This window comes from Chenopodium quinoa, unplaced genomic scaffold, assembly GCF_001683475.1.
Source record: "Chenopodium quinoa cultivar QQ74 unplaced genomic scaffold, ASM168347v1, whole genome shotgun sequence".
Classification (NCBI taxonomy): domain Eukaryota; kingdom Viridiplantae; phylum Streptophyta; class Magnoliopsida; order Caryophyllales; family Amaranthaceae; genus Chenopodium; species Chenopodium quinoa.
The window spans coordinates 6,724,397-6,736,140 of NW_018744304.1; positions in this window are offsets into that span (position 1 = coordinate 6,724,397).

The following is an 11,744-nucleotide window of genomic DNA, read 5'->3' on the forward strand; positions in this document are numbered from 1 at the left end:
TCATTGGGACTACTGACTCTTACCAAATTAGAAATTTATAATACCTAAACTTACACTAAGCTAGTTAGTGGCAATTCAAGTAAAGGGTCAAACCACGAAGACTAAGTGTATCAATCTATGCTAATTAGACTATTAGGATGATCGAGATATAGAGAGAGGTTCAACTAAACACTATTTAAAGCAAACAACTAAAACTAGGGAAAATGGAATCCAATTATATTAATGCATTCAACAACAACATTGCAATCAGATGAAAATGACCTCAATTAGGAACAATCAACACACTCAACTCACTCTCGCACAATTAAGCATGCTAATTATCCTACTAAACTAATTCACTCTCGTGCAACTAGCCTAGCATAGGTATGGAATAATTTAGACTCTCAAACAACTCACTTTCGCACAATTGATTGAAAGCACAATTAAGAACATAGAATCACTTAGCTAGAAAGATTCTAATCCATATAAGCATCATCCATACACAATAATCAAGAATTAATTTCATACAAATCACAATCAATCATTCAATTCGTCAACATAATCTTCATCTAATTCCCTGGAATAAAATCTAGGCTAACATGATAAAGAAGAACATGAAAAACAAAGTAAAACTAGAATTAAAGCTAAAATTAAACAATTAAACTAATAAACAACTCTAATCAATAAACAATTAAACAAAACACAAGAAATAAAGGAAAGCAATAAAGATGAGAGAAAGTTAGGAAGACTCGTTGAATATATGAGAAGAAAATCCACAAATAGCTTCTTCAACCTCTCAAAACTTTATAAAAAAATCCAAGCTTTTCTCTCTAAAACTACTCCTAAACTAGAGAGATGCTCCTAATCTAACCCTAAGAGAGAGAAAATAAAATAGACTAAAACTAATCTAATCTAGGGTGAATTAAATTTAAAAGAGAAATAACCCAAAAATGGGTATTTATATAACAAGTTAATAAAACAATAAAATAAAGTAAAGTAAAGAAAAGAAAAGGAAGTAGATAAAGAAATAATTTGTCAAAAACAACCTTTTAAAGTCTCCACTTTATTTAAAACAACCTTTTAATATTTTTTTTGTTGCAGCTTCAGACCACATTATAATTTTTTTTTTACCAAAGACAACCTAATTCTACTTTCCGGCGTTAACTCTATTTTTCCGATGTTGACCACGAATGTGTGAGGCACGTGACCTCGTATATTAATAATTACACCCCTTTCTCCTCCAATCAACTCCTATTAAAACCCTTCAAAGTGACAAATTACTTTGAGAGAGGAGGGGATTTAGTACCAGTGAATTGGAGAAAAAAGGGTGTAATTAGCAATATATGAGGTCACATGCCTCACACACTCGTGGTCAACATCGGAAAAATAGAGTCAATGTCGGAAAGTAAAATTAGGTTGTCTTTAATAAAAAAATTATAATGTGGTCTGAAATTGTAAAAAAATATTTTATGTTGTGAAATAAGGGGAAAGATGAGAGATTGAAAGAGAATAAATCTATGTATATTATTCCATATGATAAGGTGTATATATACATACAATATATTAGGGTTTGATTGGATAAGAATATAAACCCTAGATCTAGATTGTTCCGGAATGATACAAAGGAGGATAATGGATATCCACAAATATTTCATAACACTCCCCCTTGGATGTCCATTATCGAAGACTGTGCCTCATTAAAACCTTACTACGAAAAACCCTGTGGGATAAAAACATAGTGAAGGAAAAAGAGTACATCATTCTTCGTAATACGCTCGAGATGCTGTCTCATTAAAAACCTTACCAGGAAAACCCAATTTGGGACAAAACCATGGTCAAGGGAAAAAGAGTGCAGCGCGTATTTTTCTCTCCCTGATGAATACATAACTTGAGATCTTCTAGTGCCGCAACGATGAATCCAATATGTTTAGATATCTTCTCATATGTAATAAGTAAAGTATCATTCGTTGATCTTCGACTCTCCTAAGCTAAAGTTGTATCTTCAATTCTTCAAGTCTTCACATGAACATGTGAAGTGTCTTCATTTCACCATACACTTGTTTATCTCTAATATCATTATTTCAAATCTATGTTTAATAGTTGATTTAAAAATTAAACTTATGCGGTTATGACTTCTTCTGGAAGTCGTTAATAATATAAATTGATAATTATTATTTGATCAAACATTCATTAATAATCATTTGATGACAAAACTTGACATTATTAATGTCGTTCTTCAATTTCATATGAATTATAATATAACATATGCAATTATATACATTAATCATGGCTCTTCTGGACCATAAGAAACAGTCTCACACATAAGTACCCCGTTTCTTTAGAAGTTTCATAATTAACTACACGATAATTTTTCTACGAATACAAATAGTAAATCTCACTAACTATTATATACTCAAACTTCAGGTTGAGATGTCAATGATGTAGTCACATAAAATTTTCAAGAGTTTGATAATTGTAATATTAAAAAAAATTGTAGGGCTGGTTATTTAAATACGTCGTATATAAGTTCTTCCGGAACTCTTCTTACATGATTCATAATCGAAGTTTTCAATAATTTCATCACAACTATAAATCCCATTGGAATATAAATATTTCTTTGTAATTTCCTTCAAAGTTACAAATACGCATACTATATATATTTTGAACAAACATTCACTTATACCACAATTATTGTATTGAACTAATGCATCAATATGAGATATAGAAAACAAATATACAATGAGTAATGCATCTAACAACTTTCAATATACGCAAAGAATAATCCATTAAACTATGACTCACACATGTATATGAACATACATAAGACTAAATAATGCAAGACACTGTACAGTGTGGATTTAAAAATCCATATTTCATTAGACTTCTGGTCCATGATAAACTTATGATTATTATCATTATGTCAACATTAAAATGGACATATATTCCAGATCCCTTATTCACTAGTCCATTATATCATGCATATGCATTATTTATCGGTGTAGGGAATATTTCAAGCATTCTCCCTAGCTTGAACCCCACTGTGATCATACACTAAAGTATGGTGACGTCCAAAGGGAAAGAAGATAGAGCAAAAGAGTCGCCAACAAGTTTTAGGAACTTGTAAACCGTTCACAGGGTGAAGGTTACACCCCTTAACGATTCAGGAGATCGTCAACTCCAATAGGTCTGGAACCATGACTGGTAGTTTGGGGATGAAGGTACAAATCCAACCTAAAAGAGATTGAACATTCCCTAATAATAGGCCTCTATTTTATTCTGATCGTATTCATGTGCACTTTTGACTAACATTCAATCAATTGGTTTAACCCTAAACCTGTTTATTTATGTTGGTTGAATATTAATGCACAAATAAAACTATTATTGGCGATCACTTGAATTATAATCATATTAACACTAAACAAGATTATTAACTATCTTATTAAGCGTGATTACAAGTACCAATTCCCTTTAAACATGCACAAAAGTTGTGATCAAGCAATAACAATAAATCAAGAAACATGATAATAATCATAATAATAACAATTATTATAAATAATAAAAATAATAATTATCATAATCATAATAATCAAGTTAAAGAATAATATTAATCGCAAGATCCTAGGTATGATATTAACAAGATTAATAACAAACCCTAACATTTCACTAAACAATAAAAAATAAAAGCTTTAACCCTAACATGATACTAACATGAATATTAGGAAAGAAAATAGGGAGCATCATACGAGACACAATTGTCATATTTGATATTAAAGTTACCCTAAACATGATACTAGGAAGATCAAAACACCCTAACATGACATTAGGAATCACAATAACAACCTAAACATGATTTCTATATCATAATAACAATGAAAACAATTAAAGAACTTACTTGGATGCCTCATACCTCTTTTTAATAACAAAATACACGCGTTAGTAACTTCAAGGAAAATAATAAAATTAAACAATTAAATTAAATAATTGAAATAGAGATTTGGGACTAAACCCTCAGAAATTAAAACCTTTCACGTCTAGGGCGAAGGCAACTTCGAACAATGCTAGGTGTTTCTTGGTCTTGTGAATGCGGAATTTTGTTTGTAAAAGGGTTGGTTTAGAAAAGAGAGAGAGAAAGCTTTAGCTTAGAGAGAAAAGAGAATTAGAGAGTTGTTCAAAGATGATGATATTTGATGATAAAAAACGGAGATTTTAGGATGCTATTTATAGAGAAAATCAACCAAACGGATAGAAAAACAAATCAGAGTTTCGACGAGGATAAAAAAAGTTAGCGCCAGGCGCTAACCATTAGTGCTAGGCGCTAATGTCTATCGTCAAGCGCTAATTATTATTTTCACGCGTTTTCTTAATTCAGATAAAATTTAGCCGTACATAAGGGAAAAATCGTATTTTCCTTAAAAACACACTTTTATTCTAATTAAAACTCTAAAAAGTCAACAAAAGTCAATTTATCAATGCTAATTTAATTAGGAATGAAAAGAACCTTCTAGAAGAATCTAGAAGACTAAAACTAATCCTAATTGCATTAGGAATGATAAATCCATATTAGGCCCTCCTCTAGATCATTGGGCCGCATATAAGGATTAAATCAGGCCAAGTTTAGTAATTTGGCCATAACTTCCTCATTATTTATCGGTATTGGGGTTATAATATATCGTTGGAAAGCTCTTTTCAAGCCCCATCCAACTACACCATTATTGGACCCTTGCTATGGACCAACCAAACTGGACTGTATGTTTTCTCAAAAATAGGTTTTCAAAAACAGAGAGAAAAGAAAAGAAATTAAAACTATCCGCAACACTATACTTTCCACACTTTCACTTCATTCGATTATGATTCGACGTGAAAGGTACTCATCACCAGGTTTGGTTTTGGGGAGACACAAATGGGTGTCTACAGAAGCCCCCACTTTGACTGAGTTTGGAGAAACGCAAGTTTCGAAAACAAAAGTCAAAGTATCGATAGGGACAGAGAATGATTCAGAATGTTCTGCGATCCTAAATCATTCTTGTAACGCCGATACCTACAAACTAGCGTTATTTAAATGGATAAAAGAGTTAAGAAACGCGTATCTTGCACCGTCGAGCACACGTCTCTGAGGGTAACCGATTTGCTGCATTGTCGTATTCCTGTATTTTTGACGACCTCCTGCAAGCTAGAGAATGCCGCCTGAAGACTTCTACGCTTGTAATTGCCTCTAATTCTGCTATGACAGACTTCTGCAAGCTAGAGAACCCCATCAAAGATTGCTTCGCTTGAAACCACCTTCTAGCACTTTGTGACCATCTTCCGCAAGCCAGGGAACACGATCGAAGACAACTTTGCTTGAAATCACCTCCAGTTGTTTGTGACAACTCTCCGCAATCTAGGGAACGTTGTCGAAGATATCCTCGCCTGAAGCTATCCTCATTTGTTGTGATAATATTCCGAGGAAAATTACCGAAGACCCACGCTTGTCGATCTTTAAGAAGTTCGCTTGAACTTTGCTTCCGCTATGCCAGTACGTCGGCGCATTTGCTAATTTTGAACCTGTATGTCGGTGCCTTATGCTGAATTTTGAACCATTATGTCGGTGCCTTTTCTGTATACTGAACCAGTATGTCAGTGCCTTGCAATGAGCCAATGTTTAGGCGTTTTAAGCTAAGTGAGACGATAATTCATTAGGTCGATCACTTTATGCAATTGTAATCGAGCTGATTACTAAATCGTGTCAAATTGCTTAGAGCGGCTAACTGGCGTACCAAGGAACCCAAAATATTGCAAGAGTTCAAAATAACCATACTGAGAGGCTGAACAGTCTGTCGCTGCTAAAATATTGCTGGCGCCGCATATTTGGCTCTGGCGCCAGACGCTAAGCCTTATCGTCTAGCGCCAAGGCCTGTCGCTTGACGCTAGATTCGGGATTTCCATATATACCCCTTTCTTCTTCATTGTCGCCGCTGCTGCTCATTTTGCTCAAGAAATCGCCCGTGAATTTCAATTCAATTGTTCTTGCTCGTTTCTCAACCGAATTCGCTAAAATTTGTTACAAATCAAATCTTATTCCATCCATTTTCGCAATCTATGTAAGTTTTTTTCCAAACTTACTCCGGTTTTAATGAAATTCGCGCATGTTTGTTCACGAATTTCTTGAAAATTCGAAACTTGAATTATTTAATTCACTTTGTTTGTCAAATTTTATGCCATAAAATTGCGTGATTATGTTTATATATTGACTTGGGAGTAATTTGAGACTTGTTTGACTCAATTTGGTGAAGAAACAAATAAATCACCATTGTTGGACCTCTTAAGGTCGGGAAGACAATGTGGCTTGTTCTTGATGTTTTTTCTAGCAATTCTTGTCCAATTTGTCACAATATTTACCATAGTATTGCAAGAAATTGTTTGGATGCTTGAAAAATGTCGTATATGCTCAATTTGAAATTGTGCTATGTTTTAGTACTACGTACTCTGTTTTTTTTTATGCGAACATAGTATCATGCAGCTAGGCGAACCTTAAATACTATAGAACCTTAATGTATGATGATTTTGCACAATGTAGCATGGCTAGACAACGAGGTTCGGGTTCATGGTCCCGAGACGTACGGTGGGAGCATGAACCCGTAGAGGACGACGCCGACCCGTCCACTTCTCTCGGTCCCCTTCCTGAGTAGGATGAGCGGACTTTGTATTTCTCCCCTGTCCACCATATTTCTAAGAGGGTGCGACGTGGGATCACGATTGGTAGGACGCGCTACCACGGATCGGGCTGCGAGACCTTGGGTGACCTATACAAAATGTACATAGGCATTGACGGAGAGGTGAGACTTCTTTGGGAGTCTTGCGGATTGAATGCACTTTTTGAGACCTCGGAGGCCATGATTGCCTCTAGCGGGGGTCAGCACGTGCTCATGCCCTGGTAGAGTACTTTTGGGACACCACCAACACCTTCCACTTTCCCTGGGGTGAGATGATGGTCCCCCCTACCGACTTCAGTATTATTACGGGACTAGAGTTTAGTTCTGTTGCGGTGCCGTTTGACAACGAGATCAATGTCTTTTCCCCTAAGGTCGAGGAGCTGCTGGGTCCGATTGCTGTTCGGGCTCGTGCTGAGGTAGAGTCGACTTAGTTCAGCGCCAAGGGGATTCGCCGTTCGACTCTAGCGGCGGCTTTCGAGGATGATGCGACCACCCGAGAGCAGCGGGTGCGCATCTTTGTGCTCATTTTGCTGTCAGGGACGTTTTCCCCTGACAAGGGTAGTAGAGTGCTACTTTACCACGTACCTGCGGTCCGTGATCTACACTTGATCGGGACTTATGACTGGGCCAGCTTGGCCTATGCTGACTTCATTCGAGCGTTACGAGACTCGTGTCGACACCGGTCCTTCACGGGGAACGTCGCTCTATCCGGCTTTTGGAGAGTCGTAGAGGTATATTTTATCTCCCATAAAGTTTATCCCTAAGCTTTGGTTAGCACTTGCTGATGATTTTTGCCTTTTGTAGATCTGGTTCTACGAGTACTTTCCCTCGGTTGCGCCGGCGAGACCGTCGCTGCGCAGATTTCCAGTGAGTGCCTCTTGGGGAGGCCGCCGCGCTGGGATGTCCACTGCTTATGTCCGAGATCAGATCACCTCAGTATGGTTCTTTGCATATTTGAACATTTTTGTATTACCTTTGATAGATTCTTATCTGATAGGCGTTCTTTGCAGGAGGCTAACGTGCAGTACCAGCCGTGGACCGGCTTGGTTGTCCCTGGGTTAGCCGCGTAATATACTGCTGAGCGTCGCTATTTCTTAGGGACATATGGAGCAGTTGCATATCTTGGAGAGAGGGTTGCTATTCAGCATTCCTTGGACACTTTCGTCGTTCCTGCTCCTCCACCGCGTCATATGTTCAATGCCCCGAGGTTGGTGAGCATGTCAAAGAGAGCTGGTACCCCCTTGGCGATCCTATACAATCCCTGGGCGGTGCTATGAGGAGGATCTACTGTCGTTGTTAGCTCTTGTCCCTGTACTGGCTGAGGAGGTGGCGGTATGATTTCCATCTTTTACCTTCCGTTAAGTAGCCTCCAAGTATTGTTTTACTAACTTTGATTTGCTTTTGTCAGGCTAAACCTACTGAGTTCGTTTCACCTCGTATGTACATCCATTATCATGGGATATACGGGCCGATCGAGGAGGTGATTCCTCCGGCTCCTGAGGGTGAGCGCTTCGTGGAGCGGTCGATTCCTTGTCACCAGACTCGGGTAAGCTTTATTTATTTGCAATTTTTGTCCATATATGTTATGCATTCTTACTAACTTTATTTCCTTGACAATTCTCGCGCGAGGTGGTCACGGCGATGGCACGATGCATAGATGCCTTCCGGAGCCAGCTCGTTCGGATGAGGAATGTGGCTACATGTCGACGCGACGACACCGTTCAGGAGGTAGTTTCCCTTCTTATTTTTTGCATTACTGCTTCTATTTTGATTGTTTCTGACTTAGTTTCTTCTTGCAGGGTCAGCCCATTCCTTCTCGTACATGTACGAGACCTGAGGTGCGGAGAGAGCCGGCGAGGTCTAGCTCGAGACGTCGCCGTACTGGTTCAGGCGGTCGGGGTGATCGTTCTGAGGCTGCCCGCACCGAGGTGGTGGAGGGCTCGGGCTCTTCATCTGAGGGTGCACACGCTGCGCCGGTAGGCTAGGGAGAGGCTACTTCGGCTCTTAGTGGTGGTGGGATGTACGAGGTCGGCTCGTCATCGCAGCAGCTTCCGCAGCCTCAGCCTCAGGTTGATCTTGGGTGGACGGGTCCTGTGCTGAGTTTTCCACCTCCCGAAGAGACTGGAGCTGGAGCTGGTGGAGAGGTTACTCCTCGTACTGCGCAGTTTTATGACCTGATGGGTGTACGTCCTCCGGCGCCATAGTTTATTCCTGTGCTTTTTTATTATTTTGACTTTGTATAGAACTTTGCCTTTATTAGACTTATTATTTAGACATATGGTATATACATATTATTATGTGTTTATTTAATAACATTATTTTTTATTTTTCATTTTTTATGTGCATGTTTGTGTGTGCAAAGAATTGTAATAATTACTAATTTTGCGCAAAAATTCCTTCATTTTATTATTGATGGAGGGTATCCGACTTTCTCCTCAAAAAAGAAAAAATTGAAAAAATAAAAATATTGGGTTTACAAAAACTTAAAAATTAAGTCTAAATAAAAATCCAAAAAAAAAATTAATATAATTGATATATTAATTAAGAAAAAAGAAAAAATATAATTAGAAAAAGGGGTATAAAAAGAATAAATGATCGTAAAGTCATCGGGCAGACTCGAATTAGGCAAAAAAAAACACGGTTTTTAAAAAGCTCGTATGATAAGACATGTCAGCCATCTGGCGCCACGCGTTTTGGGTTAGCGCCAGACGCTAACTCTTAACGTTTGGCGCCAGGCTCTGGCGTCAGGCGCCAATGTCTAGCGCTGATGAGCGCTGACTCCGAATCCTTTCCGGATTGAAACTGTGCCGATTTTGTGTATAAATAGCCCCTTGCGCAGCTGATTTTCTTCAAAATTTCAGCAGATTAAATATAACCTTAGCTTTTGAAAAAATAATAATCATGTCTCTAGTCTCTAAAAGTTGTGCCAACTTCACTCATGAATGGTGTCGGTCTCTAACTGCCAAGGAGAGAAAAGAGTTAGACTTTTTTCATATGGGGGGTATTTATGGTGTCAATGGGGTAGATCTTGATGTAGATTTTATTCATACCGCCTTAGAATATTGGGATGTGGATACTCATTGTTTTAGACCAGGGTGTGATGAAATTAACCCTTTGCCGGAAGAATTCGGTGCTATCTTAGGCTTCCCTGCATTAGATCTTGCAGTAATTCCTAGAATAAATGATTATTATTATAAGGATTTTGAGCGATTCTTTAATTTAAAAGACAAAGATCTAACAAATATAGTAGATGGTAGCATAGTTAATTTGAAAGAATTTGCTCGCCATTATTTTGATAGACCTTATTCTGAGTCTTTTCATGTTTATAGAAGAAGGGCTTTTCTTTTTTGCATGTTTAATCAATATCTTCTCACTAGTGGTAGAGCTAATGAGGGTCAAGCAATCATATCAACTGTTTTGGAGCAGATTGAATTTTGGAGGAATCCAATGCCATTAATTGTTGGAGAGACTATGCTTAGTCTTGATGAATTAAAGAAAAATCCAAAAGCACCTTTTCAGAGCTCTCCAATTTTATTACAGGTAGAAAAATAATATTTTTAATTACAGAAATTAAAAACATATTTTTGTATAGTAATATTAATGTATTTGCATTGAATTTTTTTTACAGATGTGGCTAATGGAAAGACTAGAATTAATTAGTCCTCCAGACAATGTTGAAAAATATACCCCAAATTGTTTTGTGAGAAGGAAAAAACGCTTCTCTAAGATGGGGCGCCATGAATGGAAAAAGGTCTTCGGATCTTGCAATTTTACCATCAAGTGGGTCATCCCTTGGTGGAAAATAGAAAGGATGATTGCTGTTAACAAGCAACCCTATGAATTTCTGCAGGATGACTTTTTATTAACCCTGCAGGGTAAAAAGACAATACGACCTACTTCAAACAATTCCTTCCGAGGATTTATGTCGTCCCTATGAATTTCCTGTCTCTCAAGAAGTAGACAAATTTGATGCTTATTGGAGCGCTAGACCTTTATGGGAAGTGATTACCCAAAAGGTTCCTCCTTCCTTGCCCAATGATGTGAAGAAGTGGCTTTTGAAGAAACCTTCAAAGGACATGAAGAAAAATCAGAGTAAAACTGATGTGAAGAGTCGTCTAGGGGACAAAGTGATTCCTATTAAGGAACGCTTGGGTTAGAAGGTTGAGTTCAAAACACCTACAATGCCTAGGAAGAAAAGCTCTACGAAGGATAAAGGAAAGAGAAAAGCTGACACTTCAGAAAAGAAGGCTTGGGTAGAGAAGAAACATGGAGTCCTAGCTAAGGGAGAAATTATTTACTCCAAAATTGAATGTAGGTCCTCTAAAGGATGCCTACTAGCAAAAGTTATTGATGAAGAAGAGGATACAAACAAAAATCAGAAGAGGGCAAATAAAGAGAAAAAAGATTAAAGCATTGCTTAAGTTTCAATTATTAGACTTAGTTTTAAATTTAAAGTTAATTTATTTAAGCTTTATTTAAATTCCATCAATAATGTAATTATTAATTTATTTTATTAATGAAATTGCAGATTTTTTTTTAATTAAATCATCTCTTTTAAATTTAATTTATTAAAGCAATGAAAACTGAAAATTTAATTTTCCAGAAATTTTTCCGAGTACGGAAGTCAAAAATTTTCCGAAAAAACCAAAATATTCCTAGGGACTATGCAGAAAGGTGGCGCCACGCTTTTACGACTGGCGCCAGTTGCGACAGTCTGGCGTCAGGTGACATTCTTTTTCGTTTGGCGCTAATGTTAATCGGCTGGCGCCGGGATTTTTTCTGTGACGCCGATGTTTTGTCGATTTTCTGTCGAATTTATTTTTAAGTCCGGGATGCGGGGTTTAAAAAAAATAAAGTGGCCGCACCCGTAAAGGGTTGCCTACGTATCCTTTCTTAAGGAATCTGGCCAAACATAGCTATCTTGAGTGTCCTACTTAAGTTATTATGGGTAGTACTTTTTAAGTTGGTCAAGATTTGTCATGTTCGAGAACTCATTGCCATCCATATCAGTTAATTTTGCTGCACCTCCTGATAGGATTGTTTTGACAATTTAGGGTCTAGACCAATTAGGCC